The sequence below is a fragment of the Protopterus annectens genome, chromosome 10.part0 (genome assembly GCF_019279795.1).
Source record: "Protopterus annectens isolate FY-2018-M chromosome 10.part0, PAN1.0, whole genome shotgun sequence".
NCBI lineage: Eukaryota > Metazoa > Chordata > Ceratodontiformes > Protopteridae > Protopterus > Protopterus annectens.
The window spans coordinates 1,455,938,344-1,455,955,650 of record NC_056744.1 but is presented as its reverse complement, the minus strand read 5'-3'; positions in this window follow the sequence as shown (position 1 = coordinate 1,455,955,650).

Sequence of the window (17,307 nt, the reverse complement as noted above, 5' to 3'; positions counted from 1 at the left end):
GCCTCGGCTGATGTCGCACTTTCCCCGACGTCAGAGAGTCTGGGGTATAAAAGCATCAGCCAACGCCATTTTCCTCAGTTTTTCTTGCCCCAGATGCCAGGTGCCCTCTAAGGAAGGCTAAAATTTGGAGATATGCATTGCAAAAACAAATCCAAACATGCACAGTACTATAAAAACAAATACACCATAATAGATCCCCCCAGCTAGCTATAAGAGGGGTAAGTACCCAAGAAGTATACCACAGAGGGGAAGGAGGGAGGGTAAACCTGACTGCAGATGCATACCTATCGGACATCTACATTTATGGTAGGTACAAAACTGTACTATGTCCTTCAAGGATGCATCTGCAGTCATCACATATGGGTAGAATACCATAGCCAATCTGGGGGTGGAGGTACTAAGTAAAGGATGGTGTAGCTAAGATACCCTGCAGGACTGCCGTAGCAAAGCCTGCTCTGGATCTGGAGTATAAAGGTAAATTGTAATGCTTGGCAAATGTATGCATGGAGCTCCATGTAGCAGCTTCTAAAATGTCCTTGGTAGCCACCCCTCTTAGGAAGGCTGTGGTGGTGGCTGTGGCTCTCATGGAATGAGGTCTAATGTCAGCTGGAACAGTTTTTCCATGAAAGGAGTAACAAAAACGAATGCAATTTCCTATCCATTTTGAAACTGTCTGTTTGGAAATTGCTTTTCCTTGTGCCCCAGCAGCATATTTTACAAACAGCTGGTCAGTCTTTCTGTAACTTTTAGTTCTGTCCAAGTAGTAGCGCAACTGTCTGTGTATGTCCAGGGTGTGCAGAAGTTTCTCCCCTTTATTTTGTGGTTGTGGGAAGAATGTAGGCAAGTGAATAGCTTGGTTCAAAGATACCCTGGATACCACCTTTGGCATAAATGTAGGATTGGTTCTCAATGAAACTCTGTCCTGATGAAAGATAAGAAATGGCTGTACTGCCATTAGAGCTTGTAACTCAGATACTCGTCTTGCTGAGGTTATGGCCAGAAGGAAGGCAGTTTTCCAACACAGAAACTGTAGATCTGCAGATGCTGCTGGTTCAAAGGGAGGAAGTGTTAGTTTTTCCAACACGAAGTTGGGGTCCCAAGTAGGTAGAGGTGGTTTCCTTGGAGGATTGATGTTTTTGATTCCTCTTAGAAACTGTCTCAGGAGAGGATGAGAGAAGACAGGTGGATTAACATTGTATTCTGCTGAAATTGCTGAGGCATGTATCTTAATGGAAGAGTAAGACAGGCCGCTGTGGAACAATTCTGCCAAATATTCCAGTATATGTGCCATGTTCATCACTGCCACATCTAGGCCCTTTGTTGTGCTCCAAGTGTGAAATTTTTTCCATTTTGCTGAATATGCCTTCCTTGTGGAAGGCCGTCGAGCTTCCATAATAATATCCTTCACTCTCTGGGATAGCTTATCCTGAGGAGGAGTCATGGTATTTTCCAGGCAGTTAGCTGCAAGGTTTTCAGGTTGGAATGCCGAGTCTTGAAATTGTGCTGCGTCAGTAGAAGTGGCCATAGGGGGAGAGGCCACGGTTTCGTCTGTGACATGCTCTTTAACAGTGGGTACCAGTGCTGTCTTGGCCAGTTTGGAGCTATCAGGATCACTCTGGGCTGCTCTGTCCTGATCTTCAGTAAGACCTTGGTCATTAATGGGGAGGTGGAAAAGCATACACTGTTAGAGCTTTCCAGCTGAAAGAGAGAGCGTCCACTTTCCATGCTTGTGGGTGGTATGTCCTTGAGCAGAATTTCTTCAGTTGATGATTGTGGGGGGAGGTGAACAGATCTATTTCCGGCCTTCCCCATGATTGTGTTATGAGTAAGAAGATGTCTGGGTGCAGCATCAATTCGTGTGCATCCATGGTATTTCTGCTTAAGCTGTCTGCCAGTATATTGTCTTTCCCTGGCATGAACTGGGACTGCAGCTGTATATTGAGTTTCAAGGAAAGTTCCCATAGATTCATTGCCAGTCTGCAAAGAGGGTAATAATGGGTGCCTCCTTGCTTGTTTATGTACCACATAACTGTGGTATTGTCTGTCCTTATGAGTAGGTGGCCTTGATGAAGAAAAGGTTTGAAGGCCTCGATTGCTTGTATCACTGCCAGCATTTCCTTTTGGTTTATGTGCATGCGCAGCTCTCTTTGTGACCATAGCCCTTGGATACATCTGCCCTCCATGTGTGCTCCCCAACCTTGGTCTGAAGCGTCTGTAGTGATGGTTTGGTTGGCTCTTGGCTTGCTGAAGGGCAACCCGCTGTTCGACTGGCAGGCTTGAGCCCACCACAGAAATTCCTTTTGGAGGCATGGAATGAGTGGGATCAAGGTTTCTAAGCTATGACTGTGCTGAGTCCATAAACTCCGTAGGTACCATTGTAATTTTCTCATATGCAGCCTTGCTTGTGGGATCAGAAGAATGCAAGATGCCATGTAACCCAGGGCCTGCAGGATTTTCCTTGCAGTCAGCTGAGTTTGTCTTGTCAGATTCTTGAAGTAATCCGGTAGTTGTTTTTGTTTTTCTTCTGTGAGAAAGGCCATTTGGGTGGTTGTGTCTAGATCTGCACCCAGAAAAGTTATTCTTTGGGATGGAGCAAGTCTTGATTTGTGGATGTTGACTGTATATCCCAAGGCCTGTAGTAGGTGGATGGCATAATCCAAGTCCTTTAACAAAGTTTGCTTGTTGTCCGCTTGTATAAGGCAGTCGTCCAGATATGGGTAAATTTGAATCCCCTGAAGTCTGCAGTGTGCAATTACTGATGCCAGGCATTTCGTGAATACTCTGGGTGCAGTAGATAAGCCAAAGGGCAATGCTGAGAATTGATAATGCTCTGACCCTGCAAGAAATCTGAGGTGTCTTCTGCAACTTTGTCTGATAGGGACTTGCAGGTATGTCTCCTTGAGGTCTAGAGTCACCAGCCACGACCCCTTGCCCAGCATGGGAAGGAGTTGCTGTAGAGTCAGCATTTTGAATTTTGGTACAATGAGGTAAGTATTCAGTGCGGACAAGTCGAGAATAGGCCTCCATTGATTTTTTTTTCTTGGAACAAGGAATAATCTGGAGTAAAATCCTTGGCCTTGTTCTGAAAGAGGTACCTTTTCTATAGCTTTCATTTGTATTAAGTTGGAAATTTGTTTCAAAGCCTCTGCCCTCTGATTTGGTGGCAGGTCTGGCATGCCTTTTCTTTTTGGCAATGTGTGGAAATGGAACCTGTATCCTTTGTCTATTATTTGCAGTGTCCATGTGTCCCTTGTAATGCTGTGCCAATTTTTTGAAAATAAAGAAAGCTTTCCGCCCAAAGGTGCTTCTAATTGAGCCCTGGTCGGCAGAGTCAAAACAAAGTCATTGAGTCTGTCCTGGTGTAGCAGTTGTAGTTCCTGCACTACCTCTCTGGTTGGGAGGCTGCCATTGACGGCCTCTGTAGGAGCTTCTAGCTTGCCCTCTACCTTTGGCACGCCTATTCCTGCCTCTCTGAGATCTGTCTGAGTCCGGAAAGGACCAATTCTTAGTAGGCCAATTTCTGCTGAATCTCGGTGGTTGGACTTGCAGAAAGTCTTTGACTGTTTGCACAGATTTTGCCTTTTCTTCAAACTTCTTTAAGACCTCTTGAGCCGTGGAACCAAATAATTTTTGCTTTTCCATAGGAGCATCCAAAAGCTTAGCTTTAACATGGTCTGGCAGAGATTGTTCCTTCAGCCAGGCATGCCTACGTATGACTGCACCTGTCATAGCTGACCTACATGAAGCTTCCAATGCATCATAACCACACTGCAAGAAATGGTTACTAACCTGCTGGGAGTTATGTACCAGATCCTGAAGGGATTTGCGATCAAGGGGTTCAGAAGAAGACAGTTTCTTATGCAATTCATCTAACAAATACTCTTGGTACTGTATCATATGAAATTGACAATTTAATGCCCTCATGGAAAGAGTTGCAGAAGTGTACACTTTCTTACCCCATCGCTCTAAAGCTCTGGACTCCCTTTCAGAGGGTAGAGCATTCCGAGCAGTGGCAGCTGCAACCCCTTTTGGGCCCTGGGAAATAGTTTCTGGATCAGCAGAGTGGGCCTTGTACAGGTGTAGATGAGAGTCCGGGACCCTGTAGTACCTATCAGGTTTGGCAGGAGCCGGAGGGAGAGAGTCAGGGGCTGTACTAGCATCAGAGTACACATCATCAATAACATTCAAAACAGGAGGTATAGCTAAAGGCCTATGCTGAGGTAAATGTAAAAAGGTCCTTAATCTCTTTCTAGAATCAGAGAATTCCTGACCCTGCCATTGAAAATGTTCTCTCATAGAGTGTAATGTCTCTCCAAAGGAAAACTCTTCAGGAGGGGAGGCCGAGGGAATAGATTCTTCAGCATCAGAATCCTCATAAGCCGAATAAGCCTCCTCCTGGTGGTCTGACAGAGTAGAGCCATCAGTGGACTCATCTGAGGAGTGGGGGTCAGAGGGCTCAACACTGGGCCTTTTGTCTGGAGGTGGTTGAGAGCCCCTGTCCGGATGAGGTTGAGAACCTCTAATTAAGGAGATAAGATCCTCTGCTAAGCTAAGAATCTGTGAGCCAGTATAAGGTCTCTGAGAGGTAACCTTGGGAGGCAAAGCTTTAGTAAGTTTAGCAGCTTTACCCCTAGAGAAAGCCTTAATGGACATGGATGCAGGAGGTCTGGCTGCACCACGTGCAGGAGTAGACTTGTCTAAAGGAATGGTGTCGGAAGGTTCCTGGACACCAGTTTCAGAAGGTAATTCAATGACCGACTCGGCCGGGGCCTCCGGGGCCGAGGTAGTCGGTTGTGCGGTTTCGGTAATCGGAAGTACCAAGGACTCGGTTTCAGCCGAGACCGAGACACTCGCGGTAGGCCTGACCGTGGTTTCAGCGAAACCGCGCCCCGCGGTGTCGGTCCTTGTCCTTCCGTTCTTAACTAAATGCGGTCGAGTCTCCGACGGCATCTTGTAAGCAAAACTAGCCCCAAAGAATTCCTCTGCAAACTCCGACCGACGTCTAAGAGTTCGTCGGTTGAAGGAAGCACAGGCTGAACAGGCCGAGACGTTGTGGTCTGGGCCTAGGCAGGGGAGGCAGTAAGAGTGGAAATCCTTATGAGGTATTTGTTTCCCACAAGTTAAACAATTATTAACTTTATCTGACATCGGCTGAGGCAAGAAAGAGTCCCCAGTGGGGTACTTAGCTTTTTCGAAGTCTTCGGTAGCTGAATTACAGGAGCTGGCCGACCGGCACTTGCGAACTGCTTCTGCTTCGGGCACCATGCGGCAAGAAAGACTGAGGAAAATGGCGTCGGCTGATGCTTTTATACCCCAGACGCTCTGATGTCGGGGAAAGTGCGACATCAGCCGAGGCCAGACCCAGACTTTGGAATCCGGCCGACCGAAGGGCTGCCTGAGGCAGGGCAACCCATATGTGATGACTGCAGATGCATCCTTGAAGGACATTTTCTCTGTGTACACTGATCTCAGGGACTTCATAAGGCAACATTGTAACAGAAAAGATGTACGTTATGGTCAGTGACTTTGATGGAGCATGAAATGAAACCTAATTTTGCACAAAGTATTCCCATTAACAACAAGACTTCGAGAAAGATGCCATCTCTCTGGTAAGTCATGACATATGGGTTTACTCACAGCATGACGTATGGATCTGGCAAGTTTCTGCAAGAAGTCTTATACTCCTTGAAGGCTAGTGTCTTTCCACTTCTAAAAAAACTTGCACTTTGGCTGACCTAGGCTGACAAGTGTTTGCTATAAAACTCTCATTTGTCCACACTATTTTCAGTTCTTTATTTTGTAAAACCAGGAACATATCCATGACTAGCCATACACTAGCCATGTGCAGATCTTTCCTTCTCTCTACACTCCTTTATGCTTCCCCCTCTTTACCAACTTAAAAAAAAATCACACTTAACCAAATTGGAAACTTGCTACAACAAAAGAACCCGCTTCGCAGCCAACCTTCCCCACCAAGTCCACTGTTGTATAAATTAAATTGGTTCGAGCAAACTAACCTTCTCCATCTCTACCAACATAAATTCACACACAATATCTTCCATCCTGACAATTGCCCATCCCACAAGGAACTTGTCCCCTACTCATGCCCACGAAGTCTAAGGTCTGCAGACAGAAACTTTCTCACAGTAAACAAAGCTAACAACACTCACGTTGAAGCCCTATTTTCAAATAAAATAGCCAAATTATGGAACTCTCTACCTCACACCCTCCAAAACTCACTTGAATCTACCAGTTTCAAAGAAATACTATTTGAACATCTATCCAAAAACTGGCAGTGCTCTTGCTCAAAACTTGACTGACAAGATATCTATAACTCTCTCACCATACTGTCCACTCCTTACCTCATTTTCTCCCTCTCCTTGATGTTGTTACTACTCATAAAAAAAATAAATAAAAAAAAGGAAATCTCATTTGTTCAGAATTATTACTTAATATGTACACATTACTAATTTTATTATTCTCAATACTTGTGTGACTTTCTTTTTTAACTTGTATCTACTAGAAAACAGCACTGAATACTTCTTGTACAAACTAACTAGATGATGTGTTTTCTGTATCTTACTATATGTATACTATTGCATTTCGCTTATATTTCTGTGGAGCTTTTCTCCCCAGACCTCCACTGAAAATGAACTTCTGTCCCAGTCGGACTTTACTGGTAAACAAATGTAAATAAATAAATAAATAAACTGAGCTTATATAGTAAAGACAGGGAAGGTATGTGTGAAGATTGTAATGTACTGTGATAATTTCACTAAAGTGCATTAATGTGTAAGAATTATCTCTAGGTCAACAATGTCAAACATAAATGCAGTGTATTATTTTAGCTAGTCCCAGACATCCCAAAAGCTGTTCATTGTGGGGGGGGGGGTGATAGATGGATAACCTTGCCGCAGTGGTTTTATTTATTTGTTAAGCAGATTGAGTTGCTAGGTACAAGTGCCTCTTTACAGGATCAAAACATAAAAAAGTCTGCTTTGACTTGTTGAGAATCACAAAAAAGACCAATGAAGACTGAGGGAATGAAACACAGAATTACAGGATGATGCTCATTAGCAGTTCATAACCTTAATTCTATGTGATAAACCACAACTGAATATATATACTGATATAGTGAATACCTCTTACTACTATATATCATTTATGAAGGAAGATTTCTGTACAGCAACTGATGATGTAAGGGAGGAAAAGGAAGCACATATGGGGATAGGTATGATACAGAATTAACACAGCAAAATTAAAGTAAATTATGTAACCAGTGAAGCAATTAAAGAGCTAATAGAATGATTTCATAATAAAAGGATAAATTCCTGCTTACTACGCTATACATTGTGCAAAAAGTATCTGATAACTGAAATTTGTCCATATAAAAACATAAGCATTATGAGAAAGTGACAGGATGAATATATAGTGTCAATGTGACATCATCTCTACACAGAAACAGGAATGTCAAAGAGCACTCTAGGAAGTGCAGCAAAGAGGAAGCAGACATCCATTCTCTGGCAGGAAAAAGTATGTTAAATGTAATTTTAATTTAGGCAACCATTACTTAAACACAGTGGCAATACTTACACTGTAAAGGACTCATGAGAAGAGTTAAGTCTCATCTACCAAAATTCTCCATCACCTCTTCAGCCTGACTCTCTCCACAAGTTATATATGTGATGTGTGGAGAGCAGCTATTGAGATGCTCCTACTTAAATGCTGCCCCTCTACTAAACTTTGGAATTACTGGCCTATTAGTCTCATTCGTATTGTTTACATGGCTGTGGAATGTATTATAGCTAAACTAGTACACAATGGTATATGTGACCTTATATCCCTGGACACAAACATCAGTTTAGCTTTGTAAAGGGTAGCTCATGCCTGCTCAACCTGGTTGAGTTCTTTGAAAGGGTTACTGAGGCAAATGATAAGAGGTATGCTGTCCAAACTTCCCACCTAGATATTTCCAAGGATTTTGACACTATTCTTCATGCTAGAATTATTGACAAACTCTGCCAACTCAATGTTAACCCATGCAGTGGATAAGTAACAGCTATCTAACAGAATCCATTCTGTTACATTAAAGGGTATTTGCCCTAGACAGAAAAATATCACCAGACACATCCCTCAAGGCTTTATGCTGGGCTGCTTTTTCTTTTAGATATGTTTCTCTTGAATGAGAGCTGATATCAATGGACAGTTTGCTGATGATTACAAACCTGGAAGATGTTATAAAATCTCATTTTAATACTCAAATTATATAGCAAGGGCTAGACCAAACAAATGCTTGGTGTGTTAATCATGGGCTTGCCCTCAGTTCCAAGAAATGCAGTTTAGTTTATTATGGTAGCTCTAGCATTACTCTTGCATACGATATATATATATATATATATATATATATATATATATATATATATATATATATATATATATATATATTATAATATACTGTATATATAGCATATTTACTATGACATATTCTTCAGAAAATGCTCCTGAACCCCACACAGCATGGTTTTAGACTTGTATAGCGCTACCATGGTCATTAATTTTCACAGATACTATTAACAAAGCTAGAGATGAAGGCAAACGTGTTTTCTCTGTATTCCTTCATTTCTCTAAAGCTTTTGATCTAGTCTCTCACCAAAAACACATCTACCAACTGTCTTCCCTTGGGCTATCACAACCCATACTACTAATTTAAACAACTACATAACCTATAGACATCTGTCTGTTAACTGGATCTCCACTTTTTCTCTGTTCCTTCCTGTCAGTACTTGTGTGTCACAGAGCTCCATTCTCTGCCCTCTACTCTTTAATATATTCACTAACAATTTACACACAGAAACACACACACACACACACACACACACACACACACACACACACACACACACACACACACACACACACACACACACACACACATATACAAATAGATATAGATATATACATGGGTATAAACACTTTCATCGAAACACTCAATTAACATTCCAGACTTCATCTGAAAAATGACAACGCAAACATTGACAGTCAACTATATGTGAGACAAGCCAAAACCTCTCTCATGCAAAACTCTAATTAAAAAAATAACCCCCTTGTGCCCCAAACAATCCTCTACTAATTATATACAGTACCAGGAAAATGGCATATTCCTCAACCCTTAGAATTCTGCAGCCTCATACACCTGTCAACCATCTATTTATTCAGCTAAACATGGGTCACCAAACAAATATCACCAAAGACAGTTTAGATGAAAGGTAGTGCTCCTTTGCTGACAACAGATTCTCCTTTTTCCCCACCATATCTCTGTGGTGCCAGAAAATCCTCCTACTTTGGGCATATTATCCTTAATGGTGTCTCCTTCATATCCAAAGACATCCTTCATGGTGTCTTCTCAAGGTTCAAAGAAGTTACAATCCCATTTTTTTCCTCCCATATTAGGCCCATCTTTGAATAGAATGCATCCTTTGGCCCATAACTTACTAAGCACCTAATCCAACTTGAGAGACCTGAATGTTGTTCCTCACTAAGAGGATCTCAGGTTTCAGCACCCTTAGCTAGTCTAGTAGATCAAAACTCCTGTGCCTCTAGTCTGTGTCATATAAACTCCTGAATGTTGAGCTCAGATTTCCATGCTAGAAATGACCCAGCACTCGTTAAACTCAACCACTTAAAGAGAACTAGAGGTAAAGCACACACCTGCTCTAGAGACTTAAACCTGTACTTCCACATCAATATGACCAAATAATGTTAAGGTACTTGACCCAATGTATTCCTCGTTTATGGAACAGGCTGTCTTGCACATCAAGCTAAGCTTTCCTAACAACATTTAAAACCCGTCTGGATGACCAGATGGGTGCATGCAAAGTTGCAATGGGATATGCGAGAATAATCTGCTTAATAAAGGAAATATTAATCTCCCATCAGTACATATTGATGTGGCTAAGCTTCTCAATGATGTCATTGTTTATTAACTTAATAAGGACTTATGTACTTATAAGTCTTGCTGGTAGTTTTAAGAAATTTAGATATAAGCAAAAAGGCATGGGAACATGCATAGTCATCATAAGATTATACTTTGACAGAAGGCAGCATATAGCTTTACTGCTGAAAGCCACTTTCACTGAACAGGAGGCATTGCACTTTCTCCACTGCTGTGCTGCTGTGGAATTTATATATATAAGTTAGGGGTTGGGTTCTCTCCCCACAGAGGGAATGTGGAGGGGATTTGCCCCCTGCAAAAAAAAGGTTAAAAATGTGTCTGGTGAAAGTGTTTTTTACTGATTTATTTTAGTTTATTTGTATGTCTAAAAATAATACTTTGATGTTGTTGTTGTTGTCTTTCGGCTTTTAGTGGTCACCACAGCGGAACTCCAGTCCACTAATGATTGGCAGTAGATTTTCACGAACGCCGAGGTGCCAGCTCAACGTTCAACCTTCAACAAAGGCATGCCCATTTACGCATGTCTTTCGAACACCCACCCAACTGCGGGGAGGACATGCGGACTCCACATAGAAGGCACTCCCTGCACTTCAGCCGAGAATCGAATGGGAGAAATCACTTGCTGTGAGGCAACAATGGTACCGCTGCACCACCGCGGAAAAAATAATACTTTGATGAGTAATCATGAATTCAAAGGCATGAGGTGAAGAAACTGTCAAATCATACGGACTAGGAATTTTTTCCAGATTTTTTACTTCAGTACCTGCCAACCATTAAGCCTCCCAAATTTGTCTTGATCCCAGCTTTCCCCTCATACTGGGTATCCCCAGCATGGAAGTAAGACCTGACAAGATGTGCCCTCATCCAGGCAGCCATGGAGGTGGTTTGTGCTCTCGCTGGCATCCCAGCAATGAACACATTTCTTTTGGCCCTAATCTGCCCCTGGTGGCTGTCATAAGCACCTGCACCACCATGGAACATCCTGCTCATTCTCTGTATGTGTGCAAGCTTCTACCGCCCATGCTAATGGGGGCTACTATCATTTGGGTATAAGAATACACCAAGGTTGCCTTAGGCAGCTTTGTGCTATGATTCACGAGTGTAGCTTCTTTTTCTTTGATTTTAACAACAATCTTAAGATCAGGGTAGTTGCTGGAAAAGTATATGTTAGATCATGACACCAAATGATAGAAAAAAGCATCTGACAGCATTGCTTGTACTTGGAAGCCTGAAACAGAACAGTGGAAGCTAGTGATTCTGATGAGAACTGAAAATGGACATCTTGGGATAAACATATATCTTTATCAGTATCAAGAAGGGATTTTATTCAATTGCCACTCATGAGACACTAACATCTGTCTGATTAGATTGTCGGGCAGCATTTTCTTTTGGATTAGAATGCAAAATGCTTAAAAGATAAGATTTATCTAGTTGGTTTCCAATCAAAGTAAGACTGCAAAGTGGGTAAGAGAAGGTACTTCTGTGATTAGTTGTGTACTATAATACTGTTTTGCTAACTGCCACTGTACTCAGAGTCTCTGGTTTGAGTGTGAACTGAAAAACCACTATAGCAAGGTGAATAGTTGGTATCTATTTGAGACTGATCTGGTACTTATCTCTGAGACTGGGAGCATTTGCCCTGAACATCTGGGATCCCTTAGATGACCACTCCAAGCATAACCTGAAGCATTTGCTATCAAACTCTTCCTTGGCATTGAATGTACAACTACAGCAATTCCTTCATCAGATCTGAAATCAGTGGTTCAATGCATTATAGGAATGTGGGCATGCTCCCTTCAAAGATTGTGCAGATACTATTGCAAATTATTTTATGATATGAGGCTTTGGGAAGCATAAAAATGGACAGCCACACATATCCTGGCATTTTAGAAAGGTCCTTGCTTTTTGTAATAAAAAAATAGGGCAAAATAATTCTATTATCAATTGTTTCTTGTCCTAAAGAAGGGAAACAATACAGAAGTCTGTGTACAGAATGACTACCAGGAATATCTTTGTCTAAGATGGGTAAACTTTAGATTCTGGTAATTCATAGACCCTCCCACACCATTGTAAAAGCAATGAAGAATTTTCTGAATAGCAAATGCAGTGTCTCTTGAAAATGGACTTGAGCCAGACAATCATTCAAGTAATGAAAAATATGTACATCTGGAAGCCCAGGATGGTCAAGCCTGGCATACGTATACCTAATACGAGTGAAACTTCCCATAGGGGCATCTAGTTGGTAGGTGCATACACCACCCTCCACAGAATGCTTGATATGCTATGCTCATGATTATTATAAGCAGGTGCAGGATATGCCTTGGAACTGTGGTTGATGACCCCCATTGAAAGCCCCCTGACAATGGTGGAGATGTAATATAACAGTGCACTCTCCCTGACGCTGAACAACATTGAACATGTGTATGGACTTATGAAATCTCGCTTATGCTGCTTGAATACATTTGGTGTTGCACCACAATATACAATGAAGACCTTCTGTAAGATATTTCTGTCTGCAACATGTGACAGAATATGATTCAATGAAAGCAGTTACAATACAGGGATATCACAATACCACAGGAGAGGACTATGGTTTAAGCAGAAGAGTAAGTAGTCCTTGAAAGAACTGGCTGCAGTGATACCCCACAAGAGGCCGGTGTATTATATAGCAGCACCAGCAAAGGGTGGCATCTGGTTCACAGTTATGGCAAGAAATTGACATCACAAGATAAAGCTGATGCATGCATTGGCGTACGCAGACTGTGCATTACAGTGCACTGAGTGATGATGCTGCACACCAGACATCACTTTACTCTCACAGACCCAAGAGGTGGGTGACAATATTCATCAGCACTTTGCACTGGTGAGGTGGAGTAAGGTGACAGGAAACAGCATTCCTACCATATTTTGAAGGTTTTCTGGAAGTGGATTTGGTAACCACACAAATGGTGAGGGGGGTTATGAGGTAGTTATGATGTGGACACTGGATGGGTACATCATGTGTCCCAGTGGTCTCAGGACTGGAGGCATCCTGTTTGATAGAACTTGGTTGTGGTCCTCATGTGGGGAAGAACTAGAAGGATGTGAATGGCCACAGCTAGGAATTTGCACTCAGTAGTTCAACAGGGGAGGGCATTGGTGTGGAACTGCTGTACCTTAAGTGGCTGTTCTGGTGGGGTGTTTCTGTGGTTAAATCACCCATGACCATTGGAGCATCCATGCCAAAGCATGAAGACAGCCATGGCCAGTGACTATAGTGCTACTGTCCCTGGAATGGTGTGTGCTTCCTGGATACACCTGGCTTGTAACCATGTGCTGTACATCTGCCTGCCCCGGCATGGCCATAACTGGTATTTGCCAGTATTATCATGGATGTGCTAATGTTGCCAGCATGGCCACCAGTGACCACAGCAGCCATATCTGCTCTAACATCTAAATCACATATCACGATGCATGCAATGTATTATGTGCTGGAATCCTTAAACTGGTTGCAGTTCCTAATGAAAGCCATGCAGCGCACTCAGCATCCTTGACAGTGTGATTAGTGAATGCCTGTGTTTGGATCACTAACCTACACTTTTGATGATTGATGCCTAGGGTGACATGTAGGTCAGGGAGAGTCCTGGAGTCATAGTGGCAATTTAGTGGCAATAGCCACCAATATGCCTCTCTAGTATGTGGCTGAACTCACTTCAGAGGTAATGGGACTCAATGTGGTTGTCTGTGGTGGTGACCACAGTAGCTTGGGTTGGGCTAATGTGGACATAATGTTCAGCACTAACACAGCCCATTATCTCATCTGTAGAGGATGTGTATCTGTATCCCCCAATGTTAGCTTTTTTGACAATTTCACTGTTACAGTCTAAGGTATGGCCATGCTGTCATCATAGCCAGCCACAGGTGATCCATTTTCATAAGGCATGTTTTAGATTGTTTTGTCAGTTCCTTTGCCAGTAGAATATATGAATATATAGATACCATTCCTGTGATGGAGCTGAAACACATGCCTCATTCCCCTAGCATGTGGAACAAGTACTGATGCATACTAATTATTTACACAGGCTATGGGCACACACACACCTTATGGTACAGATTGTAGTGTTTGTAGCCCCGATGTACGTGGAAAACCAATATGCATATGTGCTCTGCAGACTAAACCATTCACAGTAATAGTACTGCCTTAAAATAATGAAACATGCTAGTACTTACCTGATGTCTCCATACAGACAACTGGGCAGTTGTTAGCAGCCATACTCCCACATCCAAACCACCACCTGGTATGAGGGCTTTCTCACCTCCTCTGCATAAGGATATAAGGATTTCCTCCACCTTGTTGAGATGCCCCAGAATTAGTGGCCCACATCCTTGGTCAATGTATCTGACAATATCCCATGCCTTAGTCTTTGCATGCAGCATCATAGTAGTGACCCAGGGGTGAACCTGTTCTACAGTCTTACTATGTCCACTCAGTTGGGTATCATTTCATCAAAGGTAGCTTTGCTCAAAGAACAAATGTTTGAAATAAAAATGACTGAAAGTACATTTAACTGAATAGCAATTTCACTGAAAAGTGCAAAAGTATATAAATGGTATTTCTGGAGTCATTTTTGCACATGGGAGATGTTAGGGGGGATAATTTTGAAGATGTAGAGTGGATTGACAATACCCACTGCCATATTGTATTCTCAGATTTATAGAAGTTTGTGTTTGTGTACCAGCAGTGATTCACTCTTTATGGTACTTTTTCTTTTCATCACTGGTGTGCAACTGTGGAGTTTGAATATATAATTAAAAGGGGGGTGGAAGGCAGAGCCCCCACCCTGCAAAAAAAAGCTTTTCCGTGGTATATATGTTGTGCAGAATGTTTCTGACCAATGGCTTTTCAGTCAAATGGACTTTCAGTTATTTTTTTCAACCATTTGTATTTCACTCAAAGCTACCTTTGACAAAATGATGCACTATCATCCATCCATACTATCGATGTCCTAAACCACTCCCTGTCACATCTTCCTCTCCAGTGCGTGAACCTTTCCAGCCATTGTCATTCTTTCAATCCCATGACATAACATGTATACCCATGGGTTACACGTGTGGATCAGTATGGGGACATACGTGACTGGACTTTTCTGTCTATAGTACTTCAGCACTGACTTATGCTGCATTTGGTTGTCACATACCTGTCTGTTGATATGCTGTCACCAGTTAAGACTACTATTTACCCTAGATATGGAAACTGCACTAGTAAAGGAGTGGTCTATTTAGCTCCCTGTAATACATTCCCAGCTTTTTATGTTGGGAAGACCAAGAGGTGTCTTAAAAGTGAATTTATGAACATGAGTATGAAATAGGAGTGAAAAACATTAACAATGCTTTATATAGACACTCCATTAATTGTTCAAACTACAAAGGATTCTTATTTTATATGTTAGAAAATGTGATACCTAACCCAAGGGAGAGGGCATGGAAAGACCATCTAGAGGTAAGGGAGTTGTGGTGGCAAGTAAAGTTGGATGCCACACATTTCCCGGGGATTAATGACAACTTGTCCCTCTTTCCAGTGTTAAAAACAAGGCTAATAAATATTAGCACTCCTTCTTGTTGTTTTTGTGTGAACTTGGTACTTTTTAGGAATAAAACATTTTTTATGTTGTATTTTAAAATAAACATAAGATAGGTTAGTTATTTAAACTAAGCTGAATTTTAAATGTTTATATTTAGTATTGCTGATTTTCAGTATACACAATATCTTTGGAATGTTTTATTTGAGTGTTATACCTTTAAGACCTGATTGTGGGTATTTTATGGTAAGGGGGAATCATTTAAAAGCAGCATTTGATGTGTGTATTCTAGATTCTGATGAAATCTGTTGCACACAGATGAAAAACTATGTTGTGCATTACACAAGCTTAACTAAATTTGCGGTATCTATCTTCACCAGCAGTGCCTATTTTTAGACCCGTTTTGCAGCAAGTGTTTTGTTGGTATTTGTTTGGATTTCTAGCTGTTTTTCTCCAAGTTGTTGTACTAGTATGCTGTCACCATCCAAATGTTTGTGCCATACTGACAACAACAAGGGACATGATACCACTGGTTGTTGCCTACTAGCACTGTGCTGATAATATCTTGAGGTTTGCGTGCATATGGTACACTATTATACCCCCTACATGGCAGGAGAGTAACCCATCCTGATATCAGAGTGCACTACCATGTAGGGAAAAATTGCAGACAGAATAATTGGTAATGGACCTCAGGATTACAGTAACCACTTGAGGGGCCTTGACAGCCATAGACACTGTCACACAACCATGCAGTGTGTTATAATTGCACATACCATAATAGGGGACTGATAGGTTGAAGAGGTTCAGTCTGACAGATCACAGGGAACAGGCATGACAGCATACAGTCTTGTGCTGGTGGAGGTTAGCCATCCAGGACTGAGGGAACAGGCAGGCTGTATCACATTCCTGTTGGATAAGTTCTACACACTGTACCTTATGCATATAGACAGCATGACAGCCTACAGGGGATGGTGGGTCTCCAATACACTGGACACAGACTATGCTGTCTGCACAAGTGTTTACTGACATTGACCATTACATATGCCCATACTGAGCCACAAATTTACCCACATGTGTACTTGTTCCAGCATGGGGAAAAAGGAACAACTGTAACTCAGAAACCAATCCAAAAAGCGAGATCGCAGGACTCAGCTCCTCAAAAGTGAAAAGTTTATTCAAACCACAGATGATGAACGTGAAATAAAACCACCATTAACGCCTTTTACAAAAACCATTGAACACACAGCGTTTTCGTCAAGTTAATCGACTTCATCAGATGACCAGTACACATCCAACTCTCCTTTATATAATACCATCCATTAACTCATTTAATCAATTAAATAAAATAATTAATTAATTGAAACACCAATTCCTTTTCTTGACTGTACATTAAAACTTGTTCCAAAAAGCTAGGGAAATATATATAAAACGTAAAACACTTTAAGAAAACATGTATATTATTTTTTAAAAATTTAATACCTAGTACATATTTATTTATTTCATCCTATTACCTATTTGTTAAAAATCTTTCCTTAGATACAATGTTATGTTAGTTGATTTTCCATATTTAGTTTATAAAAACTTTGTTTAAAAAAAACACATTAATAAATTGATTAAGAAATAAATAAATGAATGAAGCATTATCTCATTGCATTATTACCAGGAATAATAAAATGATTTATATATAAGAGAAATCATATATAAAAAGAACAAATGTTGTGACATCTAGTGGTAAAATGACGTTATTACAACATTGCCTATAATTTAGCTGCTCTTAACCTGAGAAGTGGCAGTATA